The following is an 8,848-nucleotide window of genomic DNA, read 5'->3' on the forward strand; positions in this document are numbered from 1 at the left end:
GTTTGGATTCAAAATTACATCTATCTGGTTCTCAAATATTTTCCAAAATGCAGCCTTATCTTGCTTGGGGGTTTGACAGATTTTCATTTCTCATTTTCTTGGGTCTTGTGCTTTTCAAACATGCAGAGACCTGCTCCAGGCTCTGTAGTCAGTGGGTCTAGGGAGCGCCTTATCCTTCACATGTGTCATCGACGCGTATCGGTAGCTCATACAGAGCAGGTTGGTCTTCCTGATGTCTGGGCTCGGAGAGGCCACGGACAGGTGCTCACCCTAAAACACGGGGTGGGAGCTTCCTTCTCTCTTTGTATGGGAAACGCTTGTAGCTACAGGCTACTGAGTCAGGTACTCTTCCTAGATCACGTCCTTGAACCCTATTACAGAAGATAATATCCACTATATTGCAAAGTACATATTATTTCCCCTTTATGTGGAGGAGGAAATTGAATTTCAGAGAATTGGATTAATGTGCCCATGCGCACAAAGCTGCTGAATAGCAGCCACACACTCCTCTTCAGTGTATGAATGAACAAAAGGAATTCTAATGTCCCCTCCCTTCTTTTCCGTCTACCGGCACCTTCTCCTTTCCAGAACCTGCCTTCTGAAGTTACCACAATGAGGTCTTCTCTTCAACAGGTGAAAGCCTTCATTGAAGATTAATTTGTGTTTAAATTTTACAAGGAAATGTGACTCTTCTCAGAACTAGCCCCTCCCATTCCATCTTTCTGCTTTCTCTTGGGCTACAGTGCAACCATTTCTGGAAAGTTCTCCCTCACTTCCCAGGAAAAAAGAGACATTTCAAGAGTGTCTATGCCTGTGAGGGGAATGATAGGGATGCCTAATCAGGTGGCTGCAGGGGTCTGTACAGTATTCATTTTGGTCCATTAGGTTGTCACTCACGGCTTCTTGTGAACTTGGTGCATGTGGTAGGCTGGGGAGGTGGTTTCCTAGTGGTAAGGGGAGACATCAGCTCAAGGCCGAAAGATGGACAGGCCACCTGATGGTTCCACTGAGCCATGTTAGACCCCAGGCTGGTGGCTCTTGCAGGCTAGCACTCACTCGGCACTTCTGCCTGGGTTTGAATGACAGCCTTGGGCAAGTTTCCAAATCTCAGTTTCCTTGCCAATAAAATGAGTGTCATAATAACACTTCCTTTAGAAGATTTTTTGGGAGGAATAAATGAGATAAAGCCTGCAAAGAACTTCATCCAGTGCCTGGCACAAAGTAAATGCTCAATAAATAGACTGACCCTATGTCCTGTATTTGTCCAGGACCAACTTGGTTTATGATAGCACACTTTTGCACTGTCAGAAGTATCATGGTTTAGACCATAAATTATATGGTTGTTCCACTATCAAATGCCAGCTATTTTATTACTGTAAAATATCATCTATTTTAAATGTAAGTGATCGCAGAAGTTGGTGAGGGGAGGGGAGATAAAACAACTGGGTTTAGGTGGATGCTGGCCAGGTTAGAGGAAGTTTCTGTGAACAGTTGTTTGGAGCTGCTGAGATGGTCAGTGAATATTCTGGGTTCTAAGGTGTTCTCTCTCCTCCCAAATTCTCATGAAGATGAAAGACTCCAGCTGTGGAGAGAAGAAATACAGGTGTAGAGGCCAAAGTCTGAAGAAGAAAAGAACAGTACCTGTCTATTATATTGCAGTTTCTGTATAGACTGCATTATGAAATTTACACAATGTTATAAGCCAATATGACCTCAATAAGATTATACCAAAATGGAAAAAAAGAGAAGAGTACCTGTCTGCCTGCTCTTATGCCTCCTGGCCAACAAAGAACAGGGTCTGGTTAGGGGGGACGTCAGGGGAGGCCCTCAGCTTCCTGTCGGCCCCAGTTATTTCCCTCCCTTTCTTATTAACTCTCATTTCTACAGTATATAATAATAAAGCTTAATCTTGGTTCTCATTTTCTGTTATCTAACCCGTTAACCTGTCCACTTTCTGCCTTTTAACTCGTATTATACTTAATCACTCTAAGTCTGTTTGTATCGGTCTCCCCAGGAGCAAAAAGGTCACTTTCCCTGAAGAGGAACCACCTTTAAGAATCAGACCACCTTCATCTTTAAATATTTGAAGAACATTTCATTAAGGCCCTACCAAAGGGAACTCTTTGCTCTTGAGGCCTCAGCTGCACTGTTGAATAATTAATTTGACCACGACCTCACCATCCTCAATTCTAGAAGCTAACTCCAGAGTGAAGCTGTGCCCCTGCCGCTCCATATCCACCCCCTTGCCACAGCTGTCCCTGCTCATGCCACTCTTCCCTTCCTGGGGATGGAACTTGAGACACATCCTTGCACTTCCCCTGCAGTAGCCCAAGTCTAACAGAGGGACTTGGCTGAGAAGCCTGTCCCAGGAACTGATCAAGTGGCTCCATCTGGCTCACAAGATGCAGGGTATGCCAGGCCACAGAGGCAGAAGGCTCAAGAGGAGATTATATTTTTAGCCTACATGGTGGTTAAGAATTCAGATGCTATGGTAAGACCACCTGTGTTCCAAGCCTGACTCTACTACCTACCACCTGTACGACTTTGGGCAAGGTGCTTAAATTCTCTGTGTCTTAGTTTTCTCATCTATAAGTTGATGATAATAATTGTATATATTGATATTTTAAAGGGTTATAGGTAATAATGTATGTAAAGTACTTAGCATACCACCTGCACAGGGTGTTCAAAAGATCGTAGTTATTATCACTATCATTGTCATGATTTTTACCTCAGAGTTAGACTCCCTTAGCGTACAGTGATATGAGTGATGTGTTTATATGTATATATATTTGAGAATATAGAGACTACAAATACATAATTTTTCAAGGCATTTAGCCCACAGTATGCTGAGTATATATATTCCAGCTCCTGTTTTGCCTCAGATTTGGAGTGAGTCATTAAATTTTGCTGACTTTCTTTCCCATCTATAATCATTAATAAATTTGTTTAATCTTTAGAAAACCTCCTGATATAGATATGATCTGCATTCTCTTTTTTAAAAAGAAACTGGGAAGGGAAGTTTAGGGATGCTAAGTAACTTGTCCAAGATCACATAGGAAACAAATAGTAGGATTTGAACTGAGCTGATCTCTCTCCAGAGATAGTGGTGCTGATAACAAGGCTACTAGATTCTTCAGAAGTGGCTTCAAATGTATATCAATACAGATAAAACAATAGCCATTTCTTATATCCTTATAAAGCTTTTCCTTTTCTTTTTTCACTTTTCTTCCTTAAATTTAAAATACACTGTGCTGGGGAGAAAACATGATTAGGTTCCTCTTAGACACGGGAAGGTAAGGGAGTGAGGTTCAACGGCCTGCTCAGGTCCTGGAACATGGGCCTCCTCCCACAACCACAGACCGCAGAGACTGACTCTTACTTGTAGCTCAATACATGTTTGTCGAGTACATGAATGAATTAAAATTCTTTTACATCTCTTTCATCTTTTGATCTTCATGGTAGACATTACCATATCAATTTGAGAGAAATGAGCCAATTGAGTCTTAAAGAAGGTCAGAGTCTTGCTCAAAGAAACAAAACTAATTAATAAAAGAAACAGGGCTGGAAGCCAATCCCACTTACTTGCAACACTGCACAGATAGCCTCTTCTTCTTATCTTCTTGGTCCTGCAACATACAAACCAGAACACAGACAAACCTGAGGAGGAAGCAGTTCTTAGAAGTGCCGTTGAAGACAGTTTGCTCTTTCCTTTGGAGTCTCTCACCACCTTTATGTTTTCTTTTTTTCTGCATGACTGTTCACACCCCATGGCAGGCGAGCTGATGCTCCCCAATAATGTGAGCAGAGTTCTGGTGCCTCCATTATGTTTGGTTAGGCGAGTTTCTTGTTCTGTGACAATCTGCAGAGAACACACATTATAAATCAGAAGCCTATGGAAAGTTCAGGAATGAAAGAAATCTCTGGCAGACCTGAGGAACTGAGAGTTCATTTTTGAATCCCTGCAGGAAACAAAACAAAACTAAACAAAACTGTGGCCTTAAAAAACACATTTCCTTCTCTCTCTTAGGAACTTGTCTGTACCATTTGTTTGCCACTTAATATATTCTCCTTTGTATTGGCTGAGTTCCAGGAGGACAGAGCCTGTTCCCTATTCATCCTCCAGGCTGAGGAAAAACATGAGATGGGAAGGAACAAGGCAGACTTAGAGAAGTTGAGACAGGAGGGAGCTAACGAAGCTGGACAGTCAGCATAGGATAATGATTAAGTATATGAATTTCAGCGTCAAACTACCTGAGTTCAAATCCCGATTCCACCACCTGCCGGCACACGAGAAGCTTCACTGTAGAAGATAATGAATTTAGTGTGAAACATCTTGAGTATTAACAGCTAGCAGAATCCAAGGTCTTGAGGTCCTGGAGTGGTTGGAAAGGCAGGATGAGCACCTGGCATAACATTAAAAAGAACTAACGTTCATGGAGTAGTACTTATGCTGTGCCAACTCTCGCTCAGCTTTTCCTGAGTGTTACATCAGAGCACTTTATTCTTTCCATTTCCTAGATTCTTAGTTATTTCGATGAGCCTGAGTTTGTTAGGCTCAGGGTTCCTCTTTACTCTTTGCCCTCATACTTAGTTTGCAATAATCTTGTCCTAACTAACTAACTTGAACCTATGAGACTTAAGGTAGGGGAGCAAAAGGAGTTTATTTCTGATGGGAAATAAAAACAGCTGAGAGAGGAGAAATCTTTTCACCTACAGAAAACTATGAAAGAAAGCAGGAAGAAAATTTGCCCTTGCTAATTACGATCCCAATATGCTGAGGCTTTACTAGTGTATGGCAAGAGCTGTTAGCACATAAATATTACACCTGAATTTTGCTAGCTGGAAGTGCCTCAGGGTAATTAAGGCCCCGCACAGGCTCTAGACTTGCCACAGAAGCTTCTATGTGGACGCATGGAGATATGTTACAGCCACCCTGTGCTGGTCTCTGCCAGGTTCAGGTGGCATCCATGGATGCAAATTCTGGCCGATTATTCCAGTAACTGGGCTCTATTTTTCACGGTGCAGGGAAGCCTGGGAGTCATCTGAGAAGAGAAGAGGAAGGTTGTAACCTGTGAGTTGTGCTCTGTCAGGTGGATCTGCTTGGTCATGATGTTTTAGAGTTTACTTAGTTACTGAGACTTTACACACGTAGCATATTTCTTGCCAAGCACGCAAACACCATTCAAGTGATGCTATTGGGCTGAATTTGAGTTCTGTCGTACCTGGAACAGTTACTGGCCTCATGCCCCTGCTAGGTTACTGAGTCTGCCCCAATGTACCACATTTTTCTCTTGATGATGGCTGTCTCTCGGTTCTTAGAAGACTCCAGCAAAAATTGTCTTTTAATACATCTTCCCATCCTTGCCTGGTGCTCTATGCACCTGTTTACAAATCTAAATTCCAATCATAAAGCCAATATATGAGTCCCTTTCTCATCCTCCCTGGAGGTTCTTTAGCCTCAATATCTGCAAAAGAGATATTGGGAAAGTGAGGGAAAGGCGCACTGCATAGCTCCACCTGCCAGCCGTGACTCACCAGAAACATTGTGGTTGGACCATTGTTTAGATCTCTGCTTCCTTTGATGTGCCCTTTCCTTCTAAAACCTACCTCAAAGCAGCCCAGGGAATAAGGGAGCCAGAAAAGGAAGACACAGAATCCAAACAACACAGCAAATCGCTGTGTGAACAAAATAGAGAATGTTGTCAGTCAGGACTCGTTGCAAGCCTGAACAACTCTGGAACAGTGTCGAACTATCTGTCTCTCTGTTAGACTGAGATTCTCTCTAGCCACATCACTCTGCTCCCTCAAACACAAACAACCCTCCTTTAACCATGGTTCATGCTAACTTGATGAAGGGGAGGGAAGAGTGGTGGTATCACAGTTACTTGCCCTGAGCCCCTACACTGCTTCTGGTACCATCACTACTTGCCAGTTTGGTCCCACAATGTGCCCTTTACTTAAAATTTTGGGAGGAGTTTCACTTGACAGAGAGCATCTGTTGCAGGAGATTTGCAATTCACAGATGGGATCTGACAGGGACACAGTTGGAGGCAACCCCACGGTATGCAACAGCTGCTACATTCCACAACTGGAATTGCACAGGGCACAGCTTGCATAGACCTACTGCCCCCTTCTCTAATTATTTCTATCAGACAATACTGTGGGCTGAATTACGTCCCCCCCCGCCAAATTCATATGTTGAAGTTCCAATCCCCAGTCCTTCAGAATGTAACTGTATTTGGAGATAGGGTCTTTAAAGAGGTGATTGAGTTAAAATGAGGCCATTAGTGTGGGGGCTTAATCCAATATGACTGGTATCTTTATAAGAACAAGAAGAGACACTAGGGGCACAGAAGAACAACATTTGAGGACAAAGCAGTGAGAAGGTGGCCATCTAGAAGCCAAGGAGAAAGTCCTGAAACGTCCTTCCAATGTGGTCCTCAGATGAAACCAACCTTGATCATGGACTTCCAGTTTCCAAAGCTGCGAGAAGGTAAATTTAATAGTGGATTTATTCTGTGGTATTTTGTTATGGGAGTCCTAGAAAACTAATACTTACCACTTCAAGCCACTCCTAGTGAAAAAAACTAAGTCTAAACAGATTTCGCAAATGTGGCTCCCCCCAAATCCCTTAGATTTCAGATCCAACCAGGTTAGTCTCTAACCCTAGACACATCTACTATAATTCCTTCCTGTAACAGACTTTTTCGCAGTCCTTTTAATTTCCTTCAGAAATAGCTACCCTGATCAGGCATTGTTACCAGAAGTTATTGCATGACTCAGGACAAAAGCTGTCGCTCTTCTACAGTTTGGAACACTCTGCCTTCTGTATTGGCCCGTTCCTGGACCCTAAGCTAGGGATATTTATTAAAGGTCTATGCAGTTCTTCTGCCCCACACTAGTTGTGGTATGTGCTCGGGTTCCCGAACCAGATGAATCCAGCCTTGACATTTATTAGTTGTATGACCTTAGGGACATCATGTAATGTTTCAAAACTTAACTATTTTCATCTCAAAAGAGTATCATAGTAGACACTTTTTGGGGGCTTTTGTAAAATAATGCACGTAAAATGCTTGGCTTAGTGCACATGGTAATTACTCAACAAATGCTCTGATTGGACACTGATCATCATTACTATTGTTATCTTTGGATGGTGCTGTTGTTCTCTTCTGAAATTTCCTTTTTCTTTTGTTGAATGCCTCAGCACTCTTGCAGTACATGAAGCAATTTCTCTGATCTGGGGTATTTTCTCACCAGTCTCTATTTTATTATTAGTTTCCATACAGGTAAAATTGCTGTTCTCCACAGCACTCCAAATCTACACGCCTTGGAGAGCCCATTTCCATCCCTTCAGAAAGCATCAAGAGGAGAGGAGGAAGCTTTTGGAGGTGATTGACATGTTTATGGCATAGATTGTGGTGGTGGTTTCATGGATATATACTTATCTCCAAGCTGCTCAACTTGTATACATTAAATATGTATGGTTTTTTGGATGTCAATCATATCTCAATAAATTGTTTTTTTAAAAAGGAAATGCATAGGATGGGGCAGAGTGGATGTGGGAGAAGCCTTTTTTCCTTTTGGCAATCACCTTGGAAACATATTCTTTATTTAAATAAAGAATCAGAATCTTCAACAATAACCCTGGGTCACATAGATCATATATTGGGGACACTATACTTATAAAAACATCCCAGAAAAGACTGTGTGTAATACTACAGTTTAAATACATCATATGAGGATCTTTATTATCAATTTCATGGCTGACATGTATGGATTTTCTCTGTGGAGGCATTTGCTCTTCAAAGTCACAAAAACCAGTTTAAAAAAAAAAGAAATGAAAGCATTTTAAGAGCATGAACTCTGTGCTATGCTCTGTGCTATTTGTTTCTCATGCCAGCCTTTTAAGTTAGTTATTTATTTCCACTTTATAGGTGAGATAACTGAGGCTCAGAGAAGCTAATTAACTTAACCAAGGTCACACAGTGGTGTATTTAGTTTTAATTAATTTATGCTGGAATTTTTATGAGCACCATGAAATTTATTCTAACACAATTATACAGTGATTAGGTAGGTTGGAGGAAGGAGGGAAATTTCTTGTTATACAAAGAGAACATTCTCATTTTTAAAAATATAGAAAATACATATAAACAAAATTGAAAAGATAAAATTTGCCTTGAAGAGATCATCCCTTTTAGCATTTTCATCGATTAAACAATAATTGTAATTTTTCTAGGAAACCCTCAATTGTTCATATTATTGCAAGGGAGAGAAAAAGGTGGAGGATCTAAAAATCATTTCTGTCTGCGTTGTGCACTTTTGGGAGTAGAAAATTAACCTTTTTGATCATGTTCTACACGGGCTAATTACTAAAATTACTTTTCCTTTCCCCACTGATCCCAGTTCAGGCCAGAGTCCCAGAAGCGTTTTGGTGACAGGGGATTAAACATGTGCTGTGCTTAATCCAGGAAGTAGAGACTCGACACATGGATAATTATGATCTGACTGCGGAACAGAAGCTCACCCATTGCTGTAGTATGGGGGCTCTCCAGCCTTTCAGCTGCTTCATCCTCAGAGCAATCTGGAAAGTAGACTCCTTGGGAGACTGTTGAGCTCTGCAGTGTGCTGTAATGTCCAGGGAACAGCTCCTGATTGTAAGAGATGTATCATCCAGTGAAGGAGACAGGGATGCATCCCACTAAATTTAATAATAGTAATGATAATTATCTCTAACCCTCCTTGAACACTTACTTGCCCTAGGCCCAGCTCTGTTCTAAGCTCCTTAAATGTATTAACTCATTTAATCCTCATATAAAGCATAGCGTAAGAAGGGAAAATACTATTCATT

The 8,848-nt window shown here is 41.5% G+C and overlaps 1 long non-coding RNA gene across 1 annotated transcript; it reads right to left on the reverse strand.

Moving 5' to 3' along the window:
• Positions 1-1,253: 1,253 nt before the first annotated feature.
• On the reverse strand, positions 1,254-4,536 carry LOC106837529 (uncharacterized). The gene is made up of 4 exons (XR_011497362.1): positions 4,252-4,536; positions 3,725-3,859; positions 3,583-3,626; positions 1,254-1,582 (listed from the first exon to the last, which is right to left on the reverse strand). It is a non-coding gene; the product is annotated as an uncharacterized lncRNA (long non-coding RNA).
• Between the last annotated feature and the right edge of the window lie 4,312 nt (positions 4,537-8,848).

Source organism: Equus asinus, chromosome 23 (assembly GCF_041296235.1).
Source record: "Equus asinus isolate D_3611 breed Donkey chromosome 23, EquAss-T2T_v2, whole genome shotgun sequence".
Taxonomy (NCBI): domain Eukaryota; kingdom Metazoa; phylum Chordata; class Mammalia; order Perissodactyla; family Equidae; genus Equus; species Equus asinus.